The sequence below is a fragment of the Arachis hypogaea genome, chromosome 13, assembly GCF_003086295.3.
Source record: "Arachis hypogaea cultivar Tifrunner chromosome 13, arahy.Tifrunner.gnm2.J5K5, whole genome shotgun sequence".
Classification (NCBI taxonomy): domain Eukaryota; kingdom Viridiplantae; phylum Streptophyta; class Magnoliopsida; order Fabales; family Fabaceae; genus Arachis; species Arachis hypogaea.
In genome coordinates, this window is record NC_092048.1 from 10,216,344 (window position 1) to 10,235,936 (window position 19,593).

General features: G+C 36.0%; 1 pseudogene; it reads left to right on the top strand.

Annotated features, from left to right (window-relative positions):
* The first annotated feature begins 15,995 nt into the window (after positions 1–15,995).
* On the top strand, positions 15,996–19,230 carry LOC114925016 (inositol oxygenase 4-like; annotated as a pseudogene).
* Positions 19,231–19,593: the final 363 nt, after the last annotated feature.

A 19,593-nucleotide genomic window follows, 5' to 3' on the forward strand; every position in this document is an offset into this window, starting at 1 on the left:
TATGTAAAGAATAGGGACCATTTTGATGTCACTTATAACACTGAAGGGACCATTCTGATGTCACTTATGTAACTCTAGAGCTGCTAATGAGGATGCTGCTGTTGCTACAGAGGCTGCTACTGCCCAACCCCTTGCTGCTAATGGTGGTGAAGCCACCCTTGTCCCACAACCCCCACCAAAATTCAGCTTGAACTCAGTCAACTACCCTTGTCACAAACTGATGACTCTCAATAGGTTCAAAAAATTAGATGACATTCATTTTATTATGTGCATGTTCTTATGCACTTTTACTAACTATTTTACATGTCTTCACTAATAGGTTTTGCCTTCTCCTGTGCGACCACCAAAACTCCCTCCCAAAAAGAAGTCCTCCAAACAAGAAAAGGCAACTCCAGGAAGCAACAATCAAGCAGCAACCACCCAACCAGCAACCAGTTAACCCGCAACAAATCATCCATCTCATCCTATGCAAGGTGCATCACAGGGGACCGTTACAAGGCTTGCTAACTTCATGAAGTTTGTTTCCAACCTTGGATTCAGACTACCCAAAAACAAAAGATGAAGACTAGGATTATTACGTTTAGGAGAAGATTATTTTATTTATCTATTTTGATGAAGTAGCGTGCTTTCTGAATTTCGAACACAGTGTTGGGGATTTTAGTGTTCAAAACTTGTGTTCTCAATATGTTCAGAACTTTGATATACTTGTTGAATATTGCCCTGACTCTGTAATGCCTATTTTAAATATGTTTTCTGCATTATGAATATATGAATATGGATTATGACTCCCTTGAATTGAGCTGTGACAGATTTTTTTTCTTGGTCTCTGATATGCAATTAAGATTAATTCCATTAGATGAATCCATTAGTAGTGCAAGAACAATTATTTACATATAACCTCTTGTTTATTCAAATTCTAAATTATTCTTACACAGTCATGTCAAACAGTTTAATCTGCATTTCTTTCAACCAAAAGGACAGGTACAAGTACATGAACAGAACAACATATGCATATCCCATGTCACATTTTTTTTGCTAAATACAATTGACTCTGTTGCCTATCCAACCTTAAGACAAGAACAACAACTATAATCAGTAGCAGCAGCATACATGTAAACAGCGAAATCCCCCCTATTTTGAGAACTAACTTCAGAATCTAATCTTCATCCTCCATTCTTTGTTGTCATTTGAAGAGCTTGTTCTACCATCACATATTACCGTATCTTCTTCCAGAATTTTATCCACCCATAGAAATAACTCACACCACCTCTTACCTGCAGTTTGCACCCAGGAAAGTGAATCAACCAAGTTTACATCCAAAATTACAGCAAACAACAGCATCAAACACCTACATTGTAGTTTGGGCAACCCACGAACGGTCTCCTTGGATTAGAATCCGTCGCTGACCATCACAGCACTGGTCTCGACCCGCACCCACACCATTCTGGCAGACGCGCATATCTGTTTCTATTCATTCTCCTCATGATGCTTCCAAATGATCGTGGGTTGTTGGAGCTCCCAGCTGCGTTGCTCGCGCTAGCCATAACGTGTGAATTTTGAAGATGGAGAAGACACTGTAGAGGAGAGTCACCTCTGGTGCGATGGAGAAGAGAGGAGAAGAGAGTGTGCGATGGAGAAAAGAGGAGAAGAGAGTCAATTGGGGGTTAGGGTTTTTAACCTCAATTTAGGGACCAAATTGAGTCAAAACAGTTTATGTTGCCATGTCAGCTAGCTGTTGTGCTGACAGCGTGTCACCAACGAGTCCAAGTCAGCTTTTCGATTGCGCCAGCTGGACGAAGTTAGCCGGAAGGACGAGTCTGAGTTCCGGAGTGCAACTTCAGGGATGAATATGAGTAATTTCTAACTTCAGGGATCACTATGAGGCTCGACGGTAACTTTAGGGACCACTTTGAGACTTATCTCAATAGTTGGGCCATACCAACTAATAAATATTAGCTATTCAGCTTCTGGTAATAACAATCACCATCGATATATTCAATCTTCTTGGTCTAAGAAATTTTCAAGTCGGTTAAAATATTCACCAGAAAAGATGCTGCTTATTGTTTGCCTTGCTACTTGTTTGGTAAACATTATGGTGCTCGCAATGATGGAAAAATACATTTTCAGAGTTAGGATTTAGTAATTGGAAGAAAGTAAACAATGGACTGAATTACGCATTTGTATGTCACGAGGGTTCTAGTCCTAATAATTCTCCCTATAATTTATGTGTGAAATCTTGTGATGATTTAATGGCTTAATCTAAGCATATAGACAAAGTTCTTGATAGGCATAGTGATGAAACTATTTCAAATAATCGCTTAAGATTGAAGATATCTATTGATGCTATTCGATGGATTACATTTCAAGCATGTGCATTTAGAGGCGGCAATGAAAGTCCTGGATCTTTGAATAGGAAAAATTTTATTGAGTTGATTAAACTTTTAGCTTCGTGTAATCAAAATGTTAATAATGTTATCCTTGAAAATTTTCCTAGAAATGCTCAATATATATCTCCCAGTGTTCAAAAAGATATATTGCATATCTTTGCTAGAAAACTGCGTGGAACAATTCGAGAAGAAATTGGTAATTCTAAATTTTGTTTAATTATTGATGAAGCAAGAGATTAGTCAAAGCGAGAACAAATGTCTGTGGTTTTAAGATTTGTAGACAAGCATGATTGTGTTAAAGAAAGATTTTTTGATCTTATACATGTTTCTGATACGTGTTCTTTGACATTGAAAACAGAAATTTCATCAGTTCTTTTTCATCATAATCTTGATGTTCAAAATCTTTGGGGACAAGGTATGATAGAGCTAGTAATATGCGTGGTGAATGAAATGGATTCCAAGCTCTATTTTTGAAAGATTGCCCATTTTCTTATTACATTCATTGTCTTGCTCATCGATTAGAATTAGAACTTATTTCTGCAGCCAAAGAAGTTTGCTATGTTCATCAATTCTTTTCAAAACTTACACTAATTATGAATATTGTGACTATTTCTCCTAAACGTCATGATCAGTTAAGGGTTGCTCAAGCAAATAATGTTGCAAACTTAATTGCCAATGATCAAATTGTGACAGGTAGTGGACTTAATCAAAGAGTTGAAAATACTAGATGGGAGTCTCATTTGAATTCTGTACGTAGCTTGCTATGCATGTTTGATTCTACTTGTGAAGTTCTTCAAAAAACACTGAAGAAGGCAATTTTTTCACTCGTGGTAATGTTAGTGCTGCTTATGATGCTATCACATCCTTTAAATTTGTCTTTGTTTTGCATTTGATGAGAAATATTTTGGAAGTTGTTAGTCATGATCTTTATCAAGCTTTGCAATGAAAAAATCAAGACATATTGAATGTTTTAACTCTGGTTTTCTACTACCAAGACTTTAATCCGAAGAATGAGAGAATCATGTTGAGAGGCTTTCATAAAAGAAGTTATATTATTTTGTGAGAAACATGAAGTTGAAGTTCCTGATATGAATGCATTGCATATTCCTAGAAGAGGCCAAACTCGCAAAATTGTTAACCAAATTTCAGTGGAGCATCATTACCATGTTAATTTATTTATGGCTGTAATTGATACACAATTGCAAGAGCTTAATGGAAGATTCAATGATAATATGGTAGAATTACTTACTTTAAGTTCAACTTTAGATCCTAGAGATAATTATAAGTTCTTCAGTATCAACAAAGTAGTATGTGAATTAGTAGAACGTTAATGGTTTTATCTGTGACTTCAGTGACCAAGAGAAATTTTGTAACAACCGCCCTTCTAGAAACAAAATTTAAATTTCAAAGTTTGAAAATCGGTTAGGAGATAAGATTAGAATTTTGAAATTTTAGATAGGAACCTAGTAACCGCCCTCAGTTTGAAATTTAAAATATCCCAACCACCCCATCCCCAGACGTATATAAATAGGGGAGCACCCATAGGTAGAAAATCACTCCTCTCAATATCAATCCTCTCCCTTCTCTCTCTACAAAGAAATAATATTCTGTGTGCACACACAAGAGGCAGGCTCGAAGAAGCGTTAGGAAAAAGAGTAGGGAATTATGTCTTTCTTACTTATCTTGGCATGTAGTATGCTTTATTTTGTTTTCTTCCATCCATGCATGGCTATCACCTTTCATGTATTTTATGGCATGAATTATTCTTTGTTTATCTCTCATCTACATTAAGCATGATTATCTATTTTGTCAATTATACCCTCTGGAAATCCATTAATATGTATCCCATATCTTTTCTATGTGTATTTACATAACCCTTTAATTATTATTCATTTTATGTTGAGATTACATGCCCCTTTATAACATTTTATTTAATTATTTAACATTCCCCAATTTTACTATGTGCCCTTACGTGACCTTTGATACCATTACCTTATTATTATTCCTTTTATGTTGAGAGTACATGCCCCTTTATAACATTTTATTAAATTATTTAACATTCCCTAATTTTACTATGTGCCCTTATATGACCTTTGATACCGTTACCTTATTATTATTCCTTTTATGTTGAGAGTACATGCCCCTTTATAACATTTTATTAAATTATTTAACATTCCCTAATTTTACTATGTGCCCTTACATGACCTTTGCTAACCGTTACATTATTATTATTCCTTTAATATCGAGAGTACATGCTCCTTTTTATATCTTGTTCAAGGAACCCTATTTTATTATATGCAACTAAATAACCCCTTATATCATTATTGTTCCTTTATTTTAAAGATCAAGGGTACATACTTTTTATAATATCTAATCCAAATATTTCAAACATTCACCTTCTTACTATATGCACTTAGATTATACTTTTTACATTATATCATTAATATCCTCTTAGGGTCAAAAGTATATGTTTTCTTATAATTGTTTTATTCAGCTAATTAATATCCTATTTTTTATAATGTACATCTATTTTATACCCCTCTAGGGATGAGAGTACCTACTTTCGTATAAAATCTTATTCAAACATGCTTATTTTATCATGATATATGCCTCTCCTCTCGCATGGTTCATTCTTGTATATGCCTAAATAACCGTACTTGTTAAAGAACCGAGGGAATGATCCTTCGGTAAGGGAAGGTGACCCCCAAAGACAAGATAATCGAGATGATCCTTCGGTAAGGGAAGGTGATCGAAAAACGTTTGGGATAAGAACCTTCGGTAAGAGAAGGGGACTATCCCATCAATTTTATATAATAAGATATCTTTTTATATGACTCCATTCTTGTGTATGTCTAAATAACCTTGATTGTAAATTAAACTGAGGGAATGATCCTTCGGTAAGGGAAGGTGACCCCCAAAGACAAGATATCGATATGATCCTTCGATAAGGGAAGGTGATCGATCGAGATGATCCTTCGGTAAGGGAAGGTGATCGCCAAAACGTTTGGGATAAGAACCTTTGGTAAGGGAAGGGGACTCCCACTTATACCGGTTTGAGCTCAATACCCTCCATATAAGTTATAAATTAAGAAAGAAAGAAGGCACGAATGAAAGCTTGAGTTCTATGTTTTCCTTAGATTTAATTATGATTATGTTGATGTTATCCTTCTATTTTCCTATATGTTTCCCCTTTCTTTTACACACATGTTTTACAAAAAAAAGAAGATGCATATTACATGCCGTGTTATACGTTTGTTTTTAAAATCCCGCACGTGGGCTGGAGATGGATATGGAGGTGTTGCATAGCACTCCTACTGAGACACTAGGTTCTCACTCCCTTTCTTTTCCCATACTGTCTCCAGAGGAACATGGCACAGCGGATAGAGACGACGCAGTGCCCCCCGAGGGTAGCTTCTAAGTATGACCCCTCAAAGCACGCGTGGGTAGTTGCGACCACTACTACCGCGCTTCAGACTATCTACTTAGGTCGAGATCCCGTGGAAGAAGAACCCCAGCTGCCCGTCATAACTTTCCTAGACAGGAATGCTTCAACATCTCGAAAGCAGTCACCTAAGGTGGTACACCTCGAGTCCGACTCCGAAGCCAAGGAAGAGGGACCCGATGACCCTGGCCGGAAGGAAGACACCATGTAGGAGGATCCAGAGGAGGAGTTGAACCCTTACAGAAGTCCAAAGGTGGAATACGTACCCTATTCCCCCACTTCGGCACTCCGTCGAGTTTTGGTCCATCCCACGCAATGGAACCGGGTCTTCACTGCGCGAAAGGGTGTTGGAGGGAGACCCCTGGTACCTCGATTCGTGAATAAAGACTCCTGATCAAGGATAGGATAGGATGCAAGTAGGGAGGCCTCTTCAACGAGATTAGTTTAGGATGTAGTTAGCTTCTTTTCCTGTTTTAGTTCCCTATAAGTATTTTGAAACGTACTCACGGTTAGGATGTTTATTTCCCTTTAATTCAAATTCCAACGTTTTAGCGCTACTCGTTCTTCGCTCTACACGTATTTACTCCTGCCACGCGTAACGATTAAATCATTCTTTTTTCTTGGCTCAAGTGTGGCACCTTATTCTAAAAACCCCCACGATAGTATAAGAACTTAGGGTGTTACATTAATGGTATCAGAGCAAAGTCGATCCTAGGAGATATGACTAATAAAACCTCTTCCTATGGTTATCCATAAACAGGGGACCCATGGCAAGTCGTGGACGCCCACGTGGCTCGAGCTCGAACTCATCAAACCTAGCAAAGCACATGAAGGAGATGGCCAAGGCAATGAAGGAGCAGGCCCAAGCCACCACTTTGATGGCCCAACAACTGTCCACTGGGGACAAGGATCCCAATATTCCCAGGCTGGAGGTGGGACAGACCCGTACAACTTTTGCTGACTTCAAGAAGATTGTCCGCCTGAGTTCCGTGGAGCCCTCGACCCTGATAAGGCAGAAGAATGGCTGACGGAAATGGAAAAGGTATTCACAATTTTTCCATGCACTGAGGAGCAGCAAGTGAACTACGCCACCTTCATGCTCAAGGCTGATGCCGAGTTTTGGTGGGATGGAGCAAGACGATTGTTGGAGGATGCTGGAATAGATATCAGTTGGGTCACCTTCAAAGAAGATTTCTACAAGAAGTACTTTCCCCTTTCTGTTCGAGAGTCCAAGGAGATGGAGTTTCTTCAGCTGAGGCAAGATAGGATGAGTATTGCAGAGTACACAGAGAAGTTTGAGAGACTCTGCAAATTTTCCGCCATGTATAAGGCTAATCCAGATGAAAAGTGGAAGTGTATGAAGTATCAAGGAGGACTCAGGGCAGAAGTCCTAACCGCTATAGCCCCACTGGAAATTCGGGAGTTCTCCTCCCTCGTTAGCAAGTGCCAGGTGATCGAAGAATGCACCAAAAAACTAGCGTCGGAAAGAAGCGAGGCTTTCAAGAAAAGGCAACTAAATCAAGAATCATCTCAGCAGCCACCGCAGAAGAAGGCCTTTCTTGGGAAACCTACAGGAAGGCAACCTCAACAGGGCACGGATCGCCAGGAACCTCCCACTGATGCCTCACCAAAGACCACCGAACTCAAGGAGTGTGCTACATGTGGGAAGCAACATAGGGGTAGGTGCCTTGCCGGACAAAATGTCTGCTTCCGGTGTTTTCAGCCGGGGCATATCGCCAGGGAATGCCCAGCAGTCCTCCCACCCCCTGCCAATCCACCACAGCGTCAAGGGCGAGTCTTTGCCCTCAGCAGCCAAGAAGTCCACAAGTCAGAAGATCGAATCGAGGGTAAATGCACAATTAATAGAATCCTTTAACCATCCTAGATGATACTGGTGCTTCTCTTTTGTTCATATCTCTCTCCGCTACTAGTAAGATTAGCTAACCCATGTCTAAATCGCTATGCATCCTACGAATGACCTTTATCGACCAAATTAGAATGTAGAATTTGGGGGCAAATTCTTTTTTTATGGGGGTGATAATGTAACAACCGCCCTTCTAAAAACAAAATTTAAATTTCAAAGTTTGAAAATCGGTTAGGAGATAAGATTAGAATTTTGAAATTTTAGATAGGAACCTAGTAACCGCCCTCAGTTTGAAATTTAAAATATCCCAACCACCCCATCCCCAGACGTATATAAATAGGGGAGCACCCATAGGTAGAAAATCACTCCTCTCAATATCAATCCTCTCCCTTCTCTCTCTACAAAGAAATAATATTCTGTGTGCACACACAAGAGGCAGGCTCGAAGAAGCGTTAGGAAAAAGAGTAGGGAATTATGTCTTTCTTACTTATGTTGGCATGTAGTATGCTTTATTTTGTTTTCTTCCATCCATGCATGGCTATCACCTTTCATGTATTTTATGGCATGAATTATTCTTTGTTTATCTCTCATCTACATTAAGCATGATTATCTATTTTGTCAATTATACCCTCTGGAAATCCATTAATATGTATCCCATATCTTTTCTATGTGTATTTACATAACCCTTTAATTATTATTCATTTTATGTTGAGATTACATGCCCCTTTATAGCATTTTATTTAATTATTTAACATTCCCCAATTTTACTATGTGCCCTTACGTGACCTTTGATACCATTACCTTATTATTATTCCTTTTATGTTGAGAGTACATGCCCCTTTATAACATTTTATTAAATTATTTAACATTCCCTAATTTTACTATGTGCCCTTATATGACCTTTGATACCGTTACCTTATTATTATTCCTTTTATGTTGAGAGTACATGCCCCTTTATAACATTTTATTAAATTATTTAACATTCCCTAATTTTACTATGTGCCCTTACATGACCTTTGCTAACCGTTACATTATTATTATTCCTTTAATATCGAGAGTACATGCTCCTTTTTATATCTTGTTCAAGGAACCCTATTTTATTATATGCAACTAAATAACCCCTTATATCATTATTGTTCCTTTATTTTAAAGATCAAGGGTACATACTTTTTATAATATCTAATCCAAATATTTCAAACATTCACCTTCTTACTATATGCACTTAGATTATACTTTTTACATTATATCATTAATATCCTCTTAGGGTCAAAAGTATATGTTTTCTTATAATTGTTTTATTCAGCTAATTAATATCCTATTTTTTATAATGTACATCTATTTTATACCCCTCTAGGGATGAGAGTACCTACTTTCGTATAAAATCTTATTCAAACATGCTTATTTTATCATGATATATGCCTCTCCTCTCGCATGGTTCATTCTTGTATATGCCTAAATAACCGTACTTGTTAAAGAACCGAGGGAATGATCCTTCGGTAAGGGAAGGTGACCCCCAAAGACAAGATAATCGAGATGATCCTTCGGTAAGGGAAGGTGATCGAAAAACGTTTGGGATAAGAACCTTCGGTAAGGGAAGGGGACTATCCCATCAATTTTATATAATAAGATATCTTTTTATATGACTCCATTCTTGTGTATGTCTAAATAACCTTGATTGTAAATTAAACTGAGGGAATGATCCTTCGGTAAGGGAAGGTGACCCCCAAAGACAAGATATCGATATGATCCTTCGGTAAGGGAAGGTGATCGATCGAGATGATCCTTCGGTAAGGGAAGGTGATCGCCAAAACGTTTGGGATAAGAACCTTCGGTAAGGGAAGGGGACTCCCACTTATACCGGTTTGAGCTCAATACCCTCCATATAAGTTATAAATTAAGAAAGAAAGAAGGCACGAATGAAAGCTTGAGTTCTATGTTTTCCTTAGATTTAATTATGATTATGTTGATGTTATCCTTCTATTTTCCTATATGTTTCCCCTTTCTTTTACACACATGTTTTACAAAAAAAAGAAGATGCATATTACATGCCGTGTTATACGTTTGTTTTTAAAATCCCGCACGTGGGCTGGAGATGGATATGGAGGTGTTGCATAGCACTCCTACTGAGACACTAGGTTCTCACTCCCTTTCTTTTCCCATACTGTCTCCAGAGGAACATGGCACAGCGGATAGAGACGACGCAGTGCCCCCCGAGGGTAGCTTCTAAGTATGACCCCTCAAAGCACGCGTGGGTAGTTGCGACCACTACTACCGCGCTTCAGACTATCTACTTAGGTCGAGATCCCGTGGAAGAAGAACCCCAGCTGCCCGTCATAACTTTCCTAGACAGGAATGCTTCAACATCTCGAAAGCAGTCACCTAAGGTGGTACACCTCGAGTCCGACTCCGAAGCCAAGGAAGAGGGACCCGATGACCCTGGCCGGAAGGAAGACACCATGTAGGAGGATCCAGAGGAGGAGTTGAATCCTTACGGAAGTCCAAAGGTGGAATACGTACCCTATTCCCCCACTTCGGCACTCCGTCGAGTTTTGGTCCATCCCACGCAATGGAACCGGGTCTTCACTGCGCGAAAGGGTGTTGGAGGGAGACCCCTGGTACCTCGATTCCTGAATAAAGACTCCTGATCAAGGATAGGATAGGATGCAAGTAGGGAGGCCTCTTCAACGAGATTAGTTTAGGATGTAGTTAGCTTCTTTTCCTGTTTTAGTTCCCTATAAGTATTTTGAAACGTACTCACGGTTAGGATGTTTATTTCCCTTTAATTCAAATTCCAACGTTTTAGCGCTACTCGTTCTCCGCTCTACACGTATTTACTCCTGCCACGCGTAACGATTAAATCATTCTTTTTTCTTGGCTCAAGTGTGGCACCTTATTCTAAAAACCCCCACGATAGTATAAGAACTTAGGGTGTTACATTAATGGTATCAGAGCAAAGTCGATCCTAGGAGATATGACTAATAAAACCTCTTCCTATGGTTATCCATAAACAGGGGACCCATGGCAAGTCGTGGACGCCCACGTGGCTCGAGCTCGAACTCATCAAACCTAGCATAGCACATGAAGGAGATGGCCAAGGCAATGAAGGAGCAGGCCCAAGCCACCACTTTGATGGCCCAACAACTGTCCACTGGGGACAAGGATCCCAATATTCCCAGGCTGGAGGTGGGACAGACCCGTACAACTTTTGCTGACTTCAAGAAGATTGGTCCGCCTGAGTTCCGTGGAGCCCTCGACCCTGATAAGGCAGAAAAATGGCTGACGGAAATGGAAAAGGTATTCACAATTTTTCCATGCACTGAGGAGCAGCAAGTGAACTACGCCACCTTCATGCTCAAGGCTGATGCCGAGTTTTGGTGGGATGGAGCAAGACGATTGTTGGAGGATGCTGGAATAGATATCAGTTGGGTCACCTTCAAAGAAGATTTCTACAAGAAGTACTTTCCCCTTTCTGTTCGAGAGTCCAAGGAGATGGAGTTTCTTCAGCTGAGGCAAGATAGGATGAGTATTGCAGAGTACACAGAGAAGTTTGAGAGACTCTGCAAATTTTCCGCCATGTATAAGGCTAATCCAGATGAAAAGTGGAAGTGTATGAAGTATCAAGGAGGACTCAGGGCAGAAGTCCTAACCGCTATAGCCCCACTGGAAATTCGGGAGTTCTCCTCCCTCGTTAGCAAGTGCCAGGTGATCGAAGAATGCACCAAAAAACTAGCATCGGAAAGAAGCGAGGCTTTCAAGAAAAGGCAACTAAATCAAGAATCATCTCAGCAGCCACCGCAGAAGAAGGCCTTTCTTGGGAAACCTACAGGAAGGCAACCTCAACAGGGCACGGATCGCCAGGAACCTCCCACTGATGCCTCACCAAAGACCACCGAACTCAAGGAGTGTGCTACATGTGGGAAGCAACATAGGGGTAGGTGCCTTGCCGGACAAAATGTCTGCTTCCGGTGTTTTCAGCCGGGGCATATCGCCAGGGAATGCCCAGCAGTCCTCCCACCCCCTGCCAATCCACCACAGCGTCAAGGGCGAGTCTTTGCCCTCAGCAGCCAAGAAGTCCACAAGTCAGAAGATCGAATCGAGGGTAAATGCACAATTAATAGAATCCTTTAACCATCCTAGATGATACTGGTGCTTCTCTTTTGTTCATATCTCTCTCCGCTACTAGTAAGATTAGCTAACCCATGTCTAAATCGCTATGCATCCTACGAATGACCTTTATCGACCAAATTAGAATGTAGAATTTGGGGGCAAATTCTTTTTTTATGGGGGTGATAATGTAACAACCGCCCTTCTAAAAACAAAATTTAAATTTCAAAGTTTGAAAATCGGTTAGGAGATAAAATTAGAATTTTGAAATTTTAGATAGGAACCTAGTAACCGCCCTCAGTTTGAAATTTAAAATATCCCAACCACCCCATCCCCAGACGTATATAAATAGGGGAGCACCCATAGGTAGAAAATCACTCCTCTCAATATCAATCCTCTCCCTTCTCTCTCTACAAAGAAATAATATTCTGTGTGCACACACAAGAGGCAGGCTCGAAGAAGCGTTAGGAAAAAGAGTAGGGAATTATGTCTTTCTTACTTATGTTGGCATGTAGTATGCTTTATTTTGTTTTCTTCCATCCATGCATGGCTATCACCTTTCATGTATTTTATGGCATGAATTATTCTTTGTTTATCTCTCATCTACATTAAGCATGATTATCTATTTTGTCAATTATACCCTCTGGAAATCCATTAATATGTATCCCATATCTTTTCTATGTGTATTTACATAACCCTTTAATTATTATTCATTTTATGTTGAGATTACATGCCCCTTTATAACATTTTATTTAATTATTTAACATTCTCCAATTTTACTATGTGCCCTTACGTGACCTTTGATACCATTACCTTATTATTATTCCTTTTATGTTGAGAGTACATGCCCCTTTATAATATTTTATTAAATTATTTAACATTCCCTAATTTTACTATGTGCCCTTATATGACCTTTGATACCGTTACCTTATTATTATTCCTTTTATGTTGAGAGTACATGCCCCTTTATAACATTTTATTAAATTATTTAACATTCCCTAATTTTACTATGTGCCCTTACATGACCTTTGCTAACCGTTACATTATTATTATTCCTTTAATATCGAGAGTACATGCTCCTTTTTATATCTTGTTCAAGGAACCCTATTTTATTATATGCAACTAAATAACCCCTTATATCATTATTGTTCCTTTATTTTAAAGATCAAGGGTACATACTTTTTATAATATCTAATCCAAATATTTCAAACATTCACCTTCTTACTATATGCACTTAGATTATACTTTTTACATTATATCATTAATATCCTCTTAGGGTCAAAAGTATATGTTTTCTTATAATTGTTTTATTCAGCTAATTAATATCCTATTTTTTATAATGTACATCTATTTTATACCCCTCTAGGGACGAGAGTACCTACTTTCGTATAAAATCTTATTCAAACATGCTTATTTTATCATGATATATGCCTCTCCTCTCGCATGGTTCATTCTTGTATATGCCTAAATAACCGTACTTGTTAAAGAACTGAGGGAATGATCCTTCGGTAAGGGAAGGTGACCCCCAAAGACAAGATAATCGAGATGATCCTTCGGTAAGGGAAGGTGATCGAAAAACGTTTGGGATAAGAACCTTCGGTAAGGGAAAGGGACTATCCCATCAATTTTATATAATAAGATATCTTTTTATATGACTCCATTCTTGTGTATGTCTAAATAACCTTGATTGTAAATTAAACTGAGGGAATGATCCTTCGGTAAGGGAAGGTGACCCCCAAAGACAAGATATCGATATGATCCTTCGGTAAGGGAAGGTGATCGATCGAGATGATCCTTCGGTAAGGGAAGGTGATCGCCAAAACGTTTGGGATAAGAACCTTCGGTAAGGGAAGGGGACTCCCACTTATACCGGTTTGAGCTCAATACCCTCCATATAAGTTATAAATTAAGAAAGAAAGAAGGCACGAATGAAAGCTTGAGTTCTATGTTTTCCTTAGATTTAATTATGATTATGTTGATGTTATCCTTCTATTTTCCTATATGTTTCCCCTTTCTTTTACACACATGTTTTACAAAAAAAAGAAGATGCATATTACATGCCGTGTTATACGTTTGTTTTTAAAATCCCGCACGTGGGCTGGAGATGGATATGGAGGTGTTGCATAGCACTCCTACTGAGACACTAGGTTCTCACTCCCTTTCTTTTCCCATACTGTCTCCAGAGGAACATGGCACAGCGGATAGAGACGACGCAGTGCCCCCCGAGGGTAGCTTCTAAGTATGACCCCTCAAAGCACGCGTGGGTAGTTGCGACCACTACTACCGCGCTTTAGACTATCTACTTAGGTCGAGATCCCGTGGAAGAAGAACCCCAGCTGCCCGTCATAACTTTCCTAGACAGGAATGCTTCAACATCTCGAAAGCAGTCACCTAAGGTGGTACACCTCGAGTCCGACTCCGAAGCCAAGGAAGAGGGACCCGATGACCCTGGCCGGAAGGAAGACACCATGTAGGAGGATCCAGAGGAGGAGTTGAACCCTTACGGAAGTCCAAAGGTGGAATACGTACCCTATTCCCCCACTTCGGCACTCCGTCGAGTTTTGGTCCATCCCACGCAATGGAACCGGGTCTTCACTGCGCGAAAGGGTGTTGGAGGGAGACCCCTGGTACCTCGATTCGTGAATAAAGACTCCTGATCAAGGATAGGATAGGATGCAAGTAGGGAGGCCTCTTCAACGAGATTAGTTTAGGATGTAGTTAGCTTCTTTTCCTGTTTTAGTTCCCTATAAGTATTTTGAAACGTACTCACGGTTAGGATGTTTATTTCCCTTTAATTCAAATTCCAACGTTTTAGCGCTACTCGTTCTCCGCTCTACACGTATTTACTCCTGCCACGCGTAACGATTAAATCATTCTTTTTTCTTGGCTCAAGTGTGGCACCTTATTCTAAAAACCCCCACGATAGTATAAGAACTTAGGGTGTTACAAATTTCACATTAGAATGCAACCTCAACATTATGAACTTGATGTTCCTAATCATGTTGAGTTAACTAACTTGTGCACAATTTCGGAGTTAAGTCAAGGACGATTAACGAAGATAGGAAAGTCTTTAACATATCATTTGACTGATTGTTTGATTAGCTTGGTATTAACTCTCCCTGTTTCAACTGCTATAACTAAGAGATCTTTTTCAGCTATGAATATTGTGAAGAATAGACTCAGAAACAAAATAGAAGATGAATTTCTTACTAATTGTCTTTTGATTTACATTGAGAAGAAGATTGCTAAAAGATTTGACACAGATTCTATGATCGATGAATTTTATGATATGAAGAATCGACGTGTATCACTTTGTTAGTAAAAAGTACACATATTTTTCTATACTTTAAATATATATTTTCTATTGGTATATTTTTATAATACATCTTACATTATAATTTATTTGTATATTTTTTTAAATATTATATATATTATGGACCCACATGATAACATTTTTGGATCCGTTCCTGATTGTAAAAAGGTTTTGGAGAGAGTATGAATACATGGTGTATTTAGGAATAAAAATAGGTAACAGTTATTTAAATTTTTTTAAAAAATTAAGTATATTTACTAAAGTTTTATTTTAAATGTTGTCTAAAATATAATTTTAGCTACATTGCTAATATTTTAATAGCTACATTGCCAATATTTTAATACATATTAAAAGATAAATGTTACTAAATATCTAAAATATAATAGTGGGTGAATTTGGTAAGCATACTGCTGGCATATAGTTGTTGGCATAAATTTAATTAATTGGAAAGTTACTAAGAATGGTATGGTTTTGGTTTATACAGATAATGATAAATCCTCCGAAACGTCATTTTAGTTAAGGATTCCAAGATTTCAAATTTCACGACAAGGACTTGGTGTTGTACTATATAAACTCGTTTTGTCCTAAGTTATTGTCACACCCATTTTCACTGGAGTTTCATATCCCTTCTTCCAAGTTTCTAAGCTTCTTTGTCCTGTGCTTCGCTTCTTGCTTATTTGAAATAGAGAAAATGGCCATCCAGGCTGAGCACCATGCCCATGGTTTGATTATGTTTTTCTTCTTCTTTTAAAAAAAAAGTATTGGAGCGTTATTTTTTCTTTCTGGGTAGAAAATCCCATATATCTCAATTTGTTTTTTTTTCTAGGTTCCCAAGCTGAGGAAAAGAAGAATGTGCACACCGAAGAAACCAGTGAGCTTGTGTCGGCAAAGGACAGAATGTTTAAGGCCCCAAAAAGCAATGCATTTGGCCAATCTTTCAGGTTTCAGTTCCCCTTTATTTCAATATTCTCTTTTATTTGATTTTTATTTCTTTGATTTAAAATTTATGATTTTAAGCAGCTAACGCCATATATTTGACATAAATTCACTCATCTAAAAAAATTTAAATTAATATAATAAGACATATAAATAATTATATCTCTAATATAAATTTTGACATATATAAAAGTCTTATTTAAACTTAAAATGTGATTGTGTATAGATATTTTTTTTTAAGATTTTTTATCTTAATTTTTTTAATAATAAAAATTAAACTCTAACTTTCTTTAGTAATAGAAAAGACATATAAATTGCTACATTTCTTTATCTAATATTTTTAACAATTTAATTTTGTTTTAAATGTTAAATATGCAACTAATTACATATGTCAATATAATTTAAAAATAAAAAACCTAACTTAAACTTAGTTTGCTCTAATTTTACTACATAAAGGGCGAGAAAAATTTTGTATCTTTGTGACCCACGTTCTCTCAATAAAACTGAGATTTCTTTTTTATATTTTTGAAAGAATTTAATTTTGATCACAAAGTAAAAGACTTTTCATATATATACCAAATCATATATCAATAAATATAACAACTTTTTATATCTAATTACTATTTAAATAATAATTTAAAATATTGTGTAAAATAATTTACAAATTCATAACCCTTCATAAAAAGCTTACATATACCATACAATAATACACATACAAATTTGTAAAAATGGCTTCAGATATCGATCAAAGTGAAATCAGTCTTCTAATGAGATTATTTGGCAGGGATTATGATATTGAAAGTGAAAGACAAAAAGGTGTGGAAGAATTCTATAGATTACAACACATTAATCAGACATATGACTTTGTAAGTCAAATTCTTATTTTCCTCAAACATGTTTATATATACTAATACACAATAACATGAAAGCTCAATGCTAATTCATGAAAATTTCATTTGCTAATAATATAGGTAAAGAAAATGAGGGAGCACTATAAGAAATTGGACAAAGCAGAAATGAGCATATGAAAATGTTGTGAGCTGCTTAATGAAGTAGTGGATGATAGTGATCCTGATTTGGATGAACCTCAAATTCAACATTTATTGCAAACTGCAGAAGCCATTAGAAAAGATTATCCTAACGAAGATTGGTTACATTTGACTGCTCTCATCCATGGTAATTAAATTTGAAATCTTAGATTTTTTTTTCATTTTCTATTATAAAGGTTAATTAGTTTAATTTTAGTTATTTTTTGTCCTTTTATTTTAAGAAAGTTTTTTCATTATTGATAGATAGTTAATATGAATTGACAAATGAATATTTGTTTATTTCAGATCTCGGAAAGATTCTTCACCTTCCTCAATTCGGTGAACTTCCTCAATGGGCTGTTGTTGGTAAGAACTTTCTTATTCTTTATGATATTTTTTTTTTAAATGAAATAATCTTTTGAATATTATGTTTTAGAAATAAAATTTAATTACAATATTTAAAATTAATTATCATTTTAAAACCATAATACAAAACCAAATTTTTATTAAGTCATTATGGCTACATTAAGGTTGAGAGAGTGTAAATAATTAATTATAAAAATATTTGTGTTGTAATTATTTTGATTCAATTTACAATATTTTAAATAAGACACATCCCTATATTTCATGTATAATTATTTTATCAATCTTTAAATTCCCAATTAGCTAGTTTTGGCATGTTACTTTAAATTAAACATTTAACCAAATGATTAAATACATATTTGCAGGAGATACCTTTCCTGTTGGTTGTGCCTTTGATGAAAAAAATGTTCACCACAAGGTAGCCTTCCTCTTCTAACAAAACTGTAAAAATGACCCCTTTTTTTGCATGTCTCTAAAACAATCATGTTAAATTTATATTAAAATTAACAATCAGTATAAAATACATATTAAAATATAAAATACATATTAAAAATAAATTAAATTATACATATATTTATAAATAATATATAATGGTTAATTTTAGTGTATAAATAATATATTTTTATTCTAAAATTATTATCAACCAATAATATAAACTTTTTCTATGCTTCAGTATTTCAAAGAAAACCCAGATAGCAAAAATCCTGCTTATAACACTAAAGATGGAGTCTATAGTAAAGGGTGTGGATTAGACAATGTACTCATGTCATGGGGACATGATGACTATATGTATATGGTGAGTAATTAAATATATAGTTATAATTTATATATAATTTATTTATTATTTTGTTCAAGATATATAATAAATTTATACTTCACTTGAATTTATAGGTAGCAAAGGAAAATGGAACCACTTTACCTTCACCTGGCTTATTCATTATTAGATATCACTCATTTTATCGTAAGTATTTTTATTTACTATGTGCTTTTCCTTTTATGTCATAAGAAGGCATTTTTTGTTGGGCAACAAAAGTTCGTTTTATTTTGTAAACCAAAAAAAAATCATAATTATTTTTTAGAATTTTCTTTCAATAACGATGTATTAAGCTTAAAACTCTTTTGCAGCTTTGCATAAGGAGGGAGCATATACTCATTTCATGAGTGAAGAAGATTTTGAGAACTTGAAGTGGCTTCACATTTTCAAGTTAGTCTTTTTTTAATATATATATATATCAAATAATTTGCACACAGCATTTGGTATTATTACTAATCAATAACATCACCTGTAATTTTATGTATTATGTAGTAAATATGATCTCTATAGCAAAAGCAAAGTTTTGGTGGACGTTGAAAAAGTAAAGCCATACTATCAATCACTTATTGACAAGGTGGGGGCACAAATTTCAAATAGATTATTGCTCATTTTGTTTTATTTGAATTCCTTTTCTTGTTTCTTAATGTGACGTTCTTACTTTTTTTTTTTTTTGAATGCTTTTATAGTATTTTCCAGCAAAGCTGAAGTGGTGAAGAATCAATATAAGTTAATTAATGGATCTACCTCAAGGGCCTGGAGGGAATTGATTAATTTTCCTTGAGAGCAAGTTAAAAAATAGAGACCGATTGGCGATTGCATATATGTGTTGTAATGTATTAATTTCTATAATTACATATATGTGTTGTAAATCACAAATAGATTACTTTATATGAGACTTTTCAGTGATATATATACTCAATAATATGATGTAAACTATTAAAATGAATGAATGATGGATGAACCTGTATATATATGAATTCTTATTCATACATATCAAAATAACAATCAATTAATATAATCAATCAATTAATACAGTAACTACTAGAAAAAATGATTTTTAGTGACTATTTATTTTGTTTTTAGTGATAATTAAAATAGTCATTAATATAATTACTAGCAATTAGAGATTAACCGTCTTATGTTTTGTCACTAAAAGATTTTAGTGATAATTATATAATTGCCAATAAAGATCTTTTTAATGGCCGCTAAAAATTATCACTTTTTGTAGCAATTATACAATTGTCAATAAAAAAAAATTTTAATGGCCCCTAAAGTTATAATTTTTTGTGACCATTTTCTCAAAATTTTATATGGCTACTAAAAGTAATTCTAAGATTATAAT